A 10,215-nucleotide genomic window follows, 5' to 3' on the forward strand; every position below is an offset into this window, starting at 1 on the left:
ACACACACACACACACACACACACACACACACACACACACACACACAAAGACACACCAGCCTGCACCTATCACTTACTGACCAAGAAAATGTTCCCAAAGATTTACCTACAGGCTAATATGATGGAAGCAGTTTCTTAATTGATATTCCTATTTTTGGCTTTTGGTTTTAATCAATCATTTTATTTTATTTTTCCAGCTCATTTAAAGTCAACCTGCGGTAGGATTTGTAAATGCAGAACATAAAATCAGATCAGTATAACTTAACTTAGCCAGGTGATGATGTCATACACCTTTAATCCCAGAACTCAGGAGACAGAGGCAAGCAAATCTCTGAGTTTGAGGCCAGACTGGTTTACAGAGAGAGTTTCAGGACATCCAGGACTACACAGAGAAACCCCATCTCAAACAAACAAACAAAAAGAAAACGATCTATCTGGCGTTTGGCAATAGCTTCCATGCTCATAAAGGATTCTGCAATCTCCTGCATTGGTAATTTAGAAAATATTGGTCCACTCAGATGTATCAGGCAGTCTGAATGCTTACACGGTTAATTTAACAACAAAATATCACATGACCTATTGCTGTATAATGTCACTTGATTTCATCGAAAAGTGTTGAGAATCTGTCAAGTTATGGCAGCACATTCAATTTCTTTTGAAATCCTAATCCTTGCTAGAAAGCTCAGATGTTATCATTGGCAATAAACCACGTCAGATGTTTTTCTTGGAGTGACAGGCTCACTTCAGTCAACTTCAAGAAAAATGTCTCCAAACATTTGTGTCTGGATGACTCTGTCAGTCTTTTCTTAATATTTTTGGACAAATGATGTTCTGTGAGGGAAAGCCACTATCCCACTCCAAATACAATGGCGGAGTTACTTGTCCTTGCAGGGACCATTTTAGGTGGGGATGAAGTGGAAGCAACTTTGTCACAAAGCGTATTAAAAGAACATGGACTTGGGAAGATCAATACTTAATAAAACTGTTGTGCGACAAAACTTTTGTTTTGAAATTTGAAATAAAATTTGTTGTGTGACAAAAAAAAAGGGATCCACATGTGGTAAGAAGGAAACTTGGTTCAGCATGACTCAGTTGGGCTAGTTTGAATTTCTGGGGTCCGACACCAGATGGTTTGTTATAGATATATTTAGGTACCTTATAATTGGGGGTAGGAAGTGTCCTGAGAAGAAGGAACCCACACATCCACTCACCCCAGACAGTGAGCCCATGGCAGAACAGAGTGTGGGCACCAATTCCAACTTGACAAACCTGAGTTTTATTGGGGTTGCTTCCATGAATAAAAAGACTCCCAGACAGCTGCACCAGCAGCACAGGTGCTAGCCCATAAAAGCTGGGAGCCTAAATCACACTGCACAGCCTACAAGTAGCTCGACAGACTGGAGGAGATCCTCTCCTGGTGACTCTAGGAAACCTCTTCCAGGCAGCTCTTGGGTGTGTGGCCCACCTACCCCTTGGTCTGGGGGTCCCTGCAAGCCTCACAGCCTACAGGGAAATGGACCACACAAGGTAAGAAGGACACTGGTTCAGCATGACTTAGTTGGGCTGGTTCAAACTTCTGCAGTCTGACACAAAGTGGTTCATTTTAGATGTATTTAAATGTCATATAATTTGGGGGAGGAAGAGTTTCCTGGTGATAATTATCAATCCCACGTGCACAATAGAGCTTATGGTGTGACTACACTGAAACTCTTTTGCAAAGCATATGTGACCAGGAAGATGGGTTCTATACCTTAAGGGCCTAGGATCTGGTGTGCTCGCTGATGGAGATAGTGCAGAGGTCAACAGGCTAGAAAGTACACATGACATCTCCCCCAAGGATTATATTGACTGAGAAACAAAGATAAAGATCTAGGAAGACAGAGTCTGACACAAACACTCTGGGGGTGTAATGCCAGGTTCACAGGACCCTCAGAGACCACCAGGAGACGACTCGATGCAATAGCAAGAGAGCTTTATTACAAGAGCGATTGAACTCGGGACCCAAGTCTCACAGATACAGCAGTAGAGAAGTGGGACCCCGAGCTCTGAGTGAACAGGACTTTTAAAGGGAAAGTCTGTGAGCAGGGAGTTTCCATGGCAGCAGGCAGGGGGGCGCAAGCCTTGGTGTTACAGAATTGGGTGAAGTTTAGCAGGGCAGGGTGACCTTCTCTGAGGTACACAATCACAATGGCTAAGGCATATAATCACAATGGCCATTTTTCTAAACTATATCTGAAACATTGGGGAGAATTTTCCCACCCGATTCCCAGCCGATTCCCATTGATTATTGCCAGGAAGATTGTCTCCATTTTCTATGAAGTATTTATTCTGTGATATTTCCTGGAGGCTGTTGCTAGGAGAGTTAACTTTGTTCTCTGCCAGGTGTACATTCTGTGATATTTCCTGGTACCTGAATTCAGCTCCCAGTCAAGATGGCTCCTTATTTTAAAATGGAGTTATGCTCAGGCTAACTATACCCAGGCTAACTTAAACTCTTCAGGGGATTTGGGTGAGGCCTGGCCCTACAGATAGCAAAGGTCACCAAAGGTCACTGCCTACATCCACTCCCAGCCTTCTGGGTGGAAAACAGGTATACGTTTTCTTCATTGAGGAGACAACCCTGCGTGATTAACATTCCTGGCTTCTCCAGGGCGTATCTGTGAGTGCCAGGGCCCTCTACACTTGGGTGCTTGCGCCAAGTACCCTGTGAGTACATGCTGCTGCCATTCTCTTAATAAACCCAACCTCAGTGACCCACCCCCCTCCCTGAAATTCTTTCCTCTCCTGTGCTCAAGTCAAGATCCTGGCTACACCTGAGTGAGGTCCCTGGAGAGAGGGTTGTGGTTATTCTGTCTATTCCTTTAGCATGGTGGGCTCTCCCTTGGCCAAGTGAATGACCTAGCCCAGCTGAAATGTGAGGTCTCCACTTGAGCCAGAGATTCTACTGTCTTGACCAGGAGATTTTTTACTCTAATATTCTCATGCCTTCTGTAGTTAAGCAGTTTGTCACACCGAAAGGTTGAAATGTCTAACCGTATTCCACACCCTTACTTCTGGGTAGTATGGAATGGGTGATGCAATTCTGAACCTCATCTGGGTTCACTGAGGTTTTGTGAGTGTATGTTGTTTAGATAAATTTGTGGTGCTTTTCGATTTATTTTTATTACTTGTGTGTGTATGTCTGTGTAAAGGTATACCGTTTAGGTGGGGGTGGTTCCCTCAGAGGTCGTCTGGAGTTACAGGCAGTTGTAGGCTGCCTGCTGTGAGTGCCGGAAATTGAACTCAGGTCCTCTGCAAGAGAGCAGACATGCTTACCCACTGAGCCATCTCCATCCCTGGTCGAGTGGCTTGCAACTTTAAAATTCCAGTGTAAATTCATAGACAAGCATGAGGCTACAGTCTGACTCTTGGCTATTTGTTATCTGAGACCAGATCTGGAATTATCTCTGAAGTCTTGCCTGGAACGTCCGAGGGGACGGAGAGAATTTTTACAAATACACATGCAGGTTTTATCTAGCACGCAATGTGTTCTTATGTATGTATGCTCATATAGTCACTGGTCTTCGCTTTTGTGAAGTCGAAAGCGGTACTGAATTTGGAAGGGCTCCCTTAGGGTGGTCAAGATAAGATTTCTCAATGGAAAATTCATCTCCCTGGTGATTAAAAGACTCGGTACATTTCAAAGGGAAGATATTTTCTCCCCTCTCATGTATTGAATGAAACTCCCTCAAGTAACATAAAAATGCTTTAAAAAAAAAAAAAAAAGGACTTCCTGCATATATTAACAACACAAAGGTAGATCCTTGGCAACCCTGGATCCCCTGGGATCTCAATTCTTCCATCATAGAAAGCCATCAGAATGCCAAATGTCAAATGCAGGTGAACTGGAGTGTGGAATATTAAAAATACGTATGCCCACTGGGACTGAATTAGGCTAAGAAAATAATTTCATAATCGCTCAGATTAGTTTATAATTAATTTACAGTTTAATTTGAAGCAAATGAATTGAAAGCGACTAAAAATATCATTAAATACAGCGGCAGCTCTGTCAGTCTCTTTGCTTAATATCTTTGGATCAACGTGAGCTTAGCTGAGCTGGCATTCTACAGATTCTAGTTCATTCTCAGGAATGTGTTGACTCATTCTAGAAGAGCGGATAAAAAGCTGGCCTGACCTTCCAAAAGAGCAGAATCATTATGGTTGCCAACAGAGAGGTTTTGAGGTCAGACAGACACCACCACCACCACCATGTAATTATCCACTGTGACCCTCAGGTTCTTCATCTGTAAAATGGAGATACATAGTGAGACGTTATAAATCATGATTTATAACAAAATGGGCTACCAGTATTGTTACAGAGATTAGAAGGCTTGGCCATTGAGGACGGATATCTTGCTCAGGGTCAATTTCGGACCCCACCTCATGTTTCCCTGGAGAAATGTCTCAGCAGTTAAGAAAATTTACTATTCTTGCGGAGGACCCAGGTTCAATTCCCAGCACCCACGTGGTGGCTCACAACCATTCATAACTACAGCTCTGGGAGAGATGATGACCTCTTCTGACCTCCTCTGGGCATAGGCCTGTGGGTGATATACATGCATAAAAGCAAAACACACAGATAAAGAAAGTATAGTTGTAAAGAGGGGTTTACATTGCCATTACCAGGCACGACCTCCTTCCTGCCGAGTGGGGCTGAAACGCACTGTTGCTTGCTACTGATATGCCAGTGTATATGCTACTGTATGCCTAGCTTGCCATGCTGGTAATTGCCATGGCTCAAAGGTGCTGCAGCTGGCTGTGTAATTGCTTTCCTCCCTTCAAAGCTTGATTTCATATTTCCCAGAACCATGAAAGTTAAGCTTCGGGAGAGAGGTTTTCAGGTCAGATCTAGCTTAAATTATCGAGCCCTGTGTCCTAAGTGTGTGGTGTCTTCCGCAATAGTGACCCAGGCTCAACCCCTGAGAGACCACCAAGGGATACATCAGTGATGTACATTGCCTGAGGAGTCGCTTCAACTACCCTGACCAACCATTTGAAAGGAAGGTTCTCATGGAAGAGGAGCAGAAACATTGTAAAAGCCAGAATACCGGGAAGTCTGCTGGAAAACAGCTCTTCTATAAGCTAGAAGTAGAGCCATAAGCACAACAACAATAGCAATGTCAGTGGACATGCTAACCGGAAAAGGGAGAATTTCCCAGGGTTCCATCTCTAGACAGAGGCCTTCAGGCAACTGCTGACTGCTGGAAGAAGGAGAATTGGCCTCTTCTTGGTTGTTCAATGTGGAATGGTCATCCTTGACACAAAAAACACACAAAGAAAATGGACTCAGCAAGTTGCATTCATATGTATTTGAGCATATGTTCGTTTGTGTTTGCATTTGTGTTTGTGTGTGTGTGTGTGTGTGTGTGGTGTGTGACAAATACAGTCGAAAAAAGAAAAATATCAAATTGGAAGTGGGAGAGAGATGGAGGGGCTCAAAGGAGAATAACCAAGGGGAGGGTGCTGAAGGGAGGAAAGGAAAGAAGTATTGTAATCCTATTTCAATTTAAAAAAAATTTTTAAAAGGAAATACAGCATCTTCAATGGTGGACATCTATATGGTGGTCCAGACCCACAGGACATTTACCATTGGGTGAACTCTCATGAAAATATGGGCATTTGATGATGATGATGATGATGATGATGATGATGATGATGATGGTGTGTCCAGGTAAGGACACCAAGTCTAAGAGGTACACGAGTATGGTGGGGATAATGAAGGTGGAGGAGAAGGAGCCGAGGAGGATCTACAGATTTTACAGTGGGCCACAATCTCTTTGTTTGGCTGGGGAATGAACAGGGCTGGATGCAGGCTAAGCAAGCATTGACCTCTGGGCCACTTCCCCCACCCTGAGAGCCCACAGACTTACTGAAAAGAGATGCTTTAGGAACTTGAGTCTTCTCGCTGCATAAAACAAAGGGTGGTGCAGCCATGGAAGGACATGCTTACACACACGGCAAATGCTGAGAAAGGAGAGGAATTAATAGCCGTGGTTATCAGTCACAAGGAAGCGCTCATGCAGGAGACAGAGCCGCAGCTGAGGGAAAATTGGAGGGGAGGCACACACAAGGAGGGCCATCAGATGCAAGGAGCTGTCAGGCTAAATGACCTAAGCGTTAAACTCTTGTTTAGCAGAACTATTTCCCCCACAGAGAGACTGCTGGGACTTCAGCGGGATATAGAAAAGAGATTAGATGAAGCCCAGTGATTTCAGATGGAGACCGTCTATTCTATTTGGAAGCAATTTATGTAACAGTGACCAGCAACTCTAGAAACTTAGGAGTGATATTCATTGGCTTCAGTGGGATATACTCTTTGTGCAGTGGAGACAGTGAAATCCTTGCTTTAAAAAACCATTTTGTTTCATTTTGATATAAAGTGAGAGTGAAAGCCAGGCCCCAGGATGCTACATGGCTAATCAAACTGCGAAGGCATTTCTTTCTGGGCATAAAAGATTATTTTAAGCATCATCTCCCAGCTCCTCTGTTACTAAGGGAATCCTGTCTCAGCTCAGCGGTTCAGATGGGCAAGTTGCCATGACGATGCTTCTAGGCCTGATTGGAGTCTAAATGCCACAGATGGAGAAACCACTGTCGCCACATGACTCCGGAGCAGCCTGGCAGTCCTCTCCCCATCCTTCATAGTTCGCTCACTTTCCCTGGACCCACCCCAGATGCTTGCCACAGGAGCATGCAGACATGGCTGGAAATGATCCTGAGGTCAGCAGCCTGCCCTGTCTGACTTTTGTCCTAGTCTTAGTGGCTCATGCTGGCCCATTGTCATGTCCTCCTGTCCTTTGGACACATGCACTGCTTTGCCCTTGCCTTTGCCCCTCTAAAAGGAAGAGGTATTAGATGTATATCTGGAAACTTCTCCAATGAGCAAAGGAAAATATGACACAAAGCATATTGTCTCTCTTGTAAACATACAGACTTAGTCTGAAAGTTCTCATGGTCTCACTCTGTCAGGGCAGTCAGCCCTCAGTCTGTTCTCACAACAACCTAAAGCCAATCTTACTCATCTACCTGGACATATAGTGTTTGTGGCCTTCAAGTACTCACAATGTCTTCCAGCCCCCATGCTCTTCTTCTTGTGGACCTTTGCCAGGTTCCCATTCAGGATGATCCTTCCCCTTAAACAGGGACCAGCTTGTGGCGGCAGTAGAAATCACACAATGTGTCTCACGAGGCTAGGTGGAAGTGTATTACACAACCTATGTGTGTTTACTTGTGAGGCTTGCTCTTGGAAGCTAATCACCATATTTTGAAGAAGCATAAGCAGAGACCAGACACGGGTTCCAACCACAAAAGCAGCATCTGCCTGGCTACCACCACATACAGAAGAAATAACCCTGAAGGTGGTTTGGCCACCAGATGACATGAGCCCTCATCTTTGTCCCAGCCAACATTTGAGAAACTACAGAAAAAACAAGCTATCATTTCCCTGTACTTTCTACCACCCTGGCAAAGAGAATCCATACAGATAATACAACAATGGCTATTCTGTTCCCTAGGGCTTGGAGTGGTTTCTTGTTTTACAGTAGTTGTATTCCTTTCATTTATAATGTCTTTTCTCTACTCCTGGACAACATTCCTCTTACCACAAGGAAAAAATTACCTTATCTCCTCTATGAGAATCCTTTTAAGTAGTTTGTATGGTCTTTACTTGGACACACATTTGTCTGTTTGCGTCCCTCATCTTTCTTGCCGTGAGCTCCTCAAGTACTGATGATTTCACAATAAAAGCCAAAGAGTAAAGCTCCAATAGTTTGTGGGGGTTGTGTTTGTTTGTTTGTTTAAGCTGAGTGGAAAAGTTACCTATTCTTTAAGTTGCATGCAATTACAAATATAAATGGCGATCACTGCAATAATGGCCTGGCAATGGGAGGGAGACAAGACAGATGGTTTCGACTGAAGGCATGCATTCCCCTCATATGTGATGTTCTGCTTTCTGTTGCTAACATATTTATAACGATAAAAAATTTAAATGCCCATTCGTAGAATTATATTAAATCTCAGAAACGCACTAAAAACAACAGAAGGAGACACTGGGAAACTATTTTCAAAATGTCATGATAGCCGCACTTGTGGTGGCTTCCTCTACTTGTTGCTGTTCTCATTCTTCCTTCCTTTTCCCTCCTCTTCCACCCTCCACTTTCGTGTCCTCTTCCTGTTCCTCCTCCATTCCATTTCCTCTTACTTCCTCTCTCTTTGCTTCTTCCTTTTGTTTTCTTCAAATTTTATTTTCATTGGCTAGTTTCTTGAAACCATAAAGTCTGGGCTGATCTAGCAAAAATAAAGAACTGTCATATTAAAAAGAGACTGGGCAGGTTATTGATGCTTTATTGAGAAATGATGTTCTACCAATGCAAACTGAACTGGGGGTCCTAGTATCTGGGCAGTTCTTAGGAAGAGCATAACAAGTTATGGGAAGCTTGAAGTCAATGCATGCATCCCCTAAGGAAACCTGTGTTAGGTCTCTTGGGACCTGGGACAGTCACTTATAAGTACATACTAAATGCCAAATAAAAAATGCTAACTTCAAATCCAAGCCCCAGGACAGTAAATTATGATTTTGCTTTGATTCACTTCAGCAGTGGTACCTATCATCAGTTTCATTGATATAATGTCGCTCTTGATCAGGTAAAACTTGCACTAGAAACAAAGTTACCTGAATACTCCCTTATCCTAAGCCATTGTATTTGGTGTACATATTCATTTTCTTCTCTATCTTAGAGGAGTTCCAAGGCAAGAATCGTAACACAGATGCTACTGAGAAACAAATGTCTAGAAATAAAATGTCAAGGAAAATATCTCTATGGTGACACTGCCACAATTTTAACAATGGCTTTGCCGCTTACTAGCTGAGTAACATTATTTAAGTCATGCACTCTCCCTTTGCTACAGTTGGGATAATGATGGTATCATCACATGAGGTTATTACAAAGATTAAGTGGGAAAAATATACTGAGAGAATGAAAATGAATCCTTTTACCACCCACACTGCTGTCTACAACAGAACATCAACATGCTATTTCTAAAGGCTGATAAAAATATGACTAACAGGATCATCAATGGTTTTCAATCCCCGATATGGTCTTCCTGTCTCCAGAACAAAGATTAAGAAGCCTAATTGCTGAACTGTCTTTAATTCTTCATAGTATGCATTTGAACATAAATTCATTTCTTGCTAGTCCCTTAAAAACACCCTGGGTAGGTCCAAATATTGCAATAAACCTCTCCTAACCTACTCCTACACTGACATCCCCAGGCATATGATCCTTCTTGTTGCATTGAGATAATTAAACTAAACTTCCTATGAGTTCTGTGTCCTCCAGGTTATCATTGACTGATGGGCAGATACAATACTGAGCACATACTATTGTTCACTAGAGGCATACAAAATAGTAGATATTGGTGATAGTAAGGATTTTTTTTCTTATTCTAATAAATAGTGTATGTCAAGACTCAACGGAAGTGCCTATCTGAAGTATTTGTGAATCCAGGTAGCCAAGATGAAGCAATGAACTCTTTTCTCTAAGGCTCAATATATTATTGAGAAGTGGCCAAGTCACCCACACCAGTGCTTAGCGGGGTGTAAAAACAAGCAAAGATTTTGAGCCTGCAAGTCCAAGGTCCCTCCTGGACCTTCTAAGCTAGGTTATCCAGATTTTTAATTTAAAACAAACAAACAAAAATTAAACAGCCAGTCATGGTGGTACCATGCCTGTAATCCCAGCACTCAGGAAAGGAGAGGCAGGTGGATATCTGTGAGCTGGAGGCCAGCCTTGTCTACAAAGCAAGTCCAGAAGGGACAAGGTTACCCAGAGAAACCCTGTCTCAAAAAAAAAAAAAGAAAGAGAGAGAGAGAGAGAGAGAGAGAGAAGGAAAGAAAGAAAGAAAGAAAGAAAGAAAGAAAGAAAGAAAGAAAGAAAGAGAAAGAAAGAAAGAAAGAAAGAAAGAGGAAGCTGAAAAGGCCAAATTGTCATTTCTGCCTATCCAAAAACACTGGAGAGACTGAGAATGGGACTTTTGGAGTAGGGAAATGAATGCCTACTACATACAAGGTCGGGCTGGACCTAGGGAATAGAAGACAGAGCTGCTATCAGTAGCTGTATCATAACCATTCTGAAACGTTGCGATAACACTATTTGCTGCAGCAATCACACCTGGTCT

Source organism: Psammomys obesus, unplaced genomic scaffold (assembly GCF_907164565.1).
Source record: "Psammomys obesus unplaced genomic scaffold, mPsaObe1.curated_primary_1811, whole genome shotgun sequence".
NCBI lineage: Eukaryota > Metazoa > Chordata > Mammalia > Rodentia > Muridae > Psammomys > Psammomys obesus.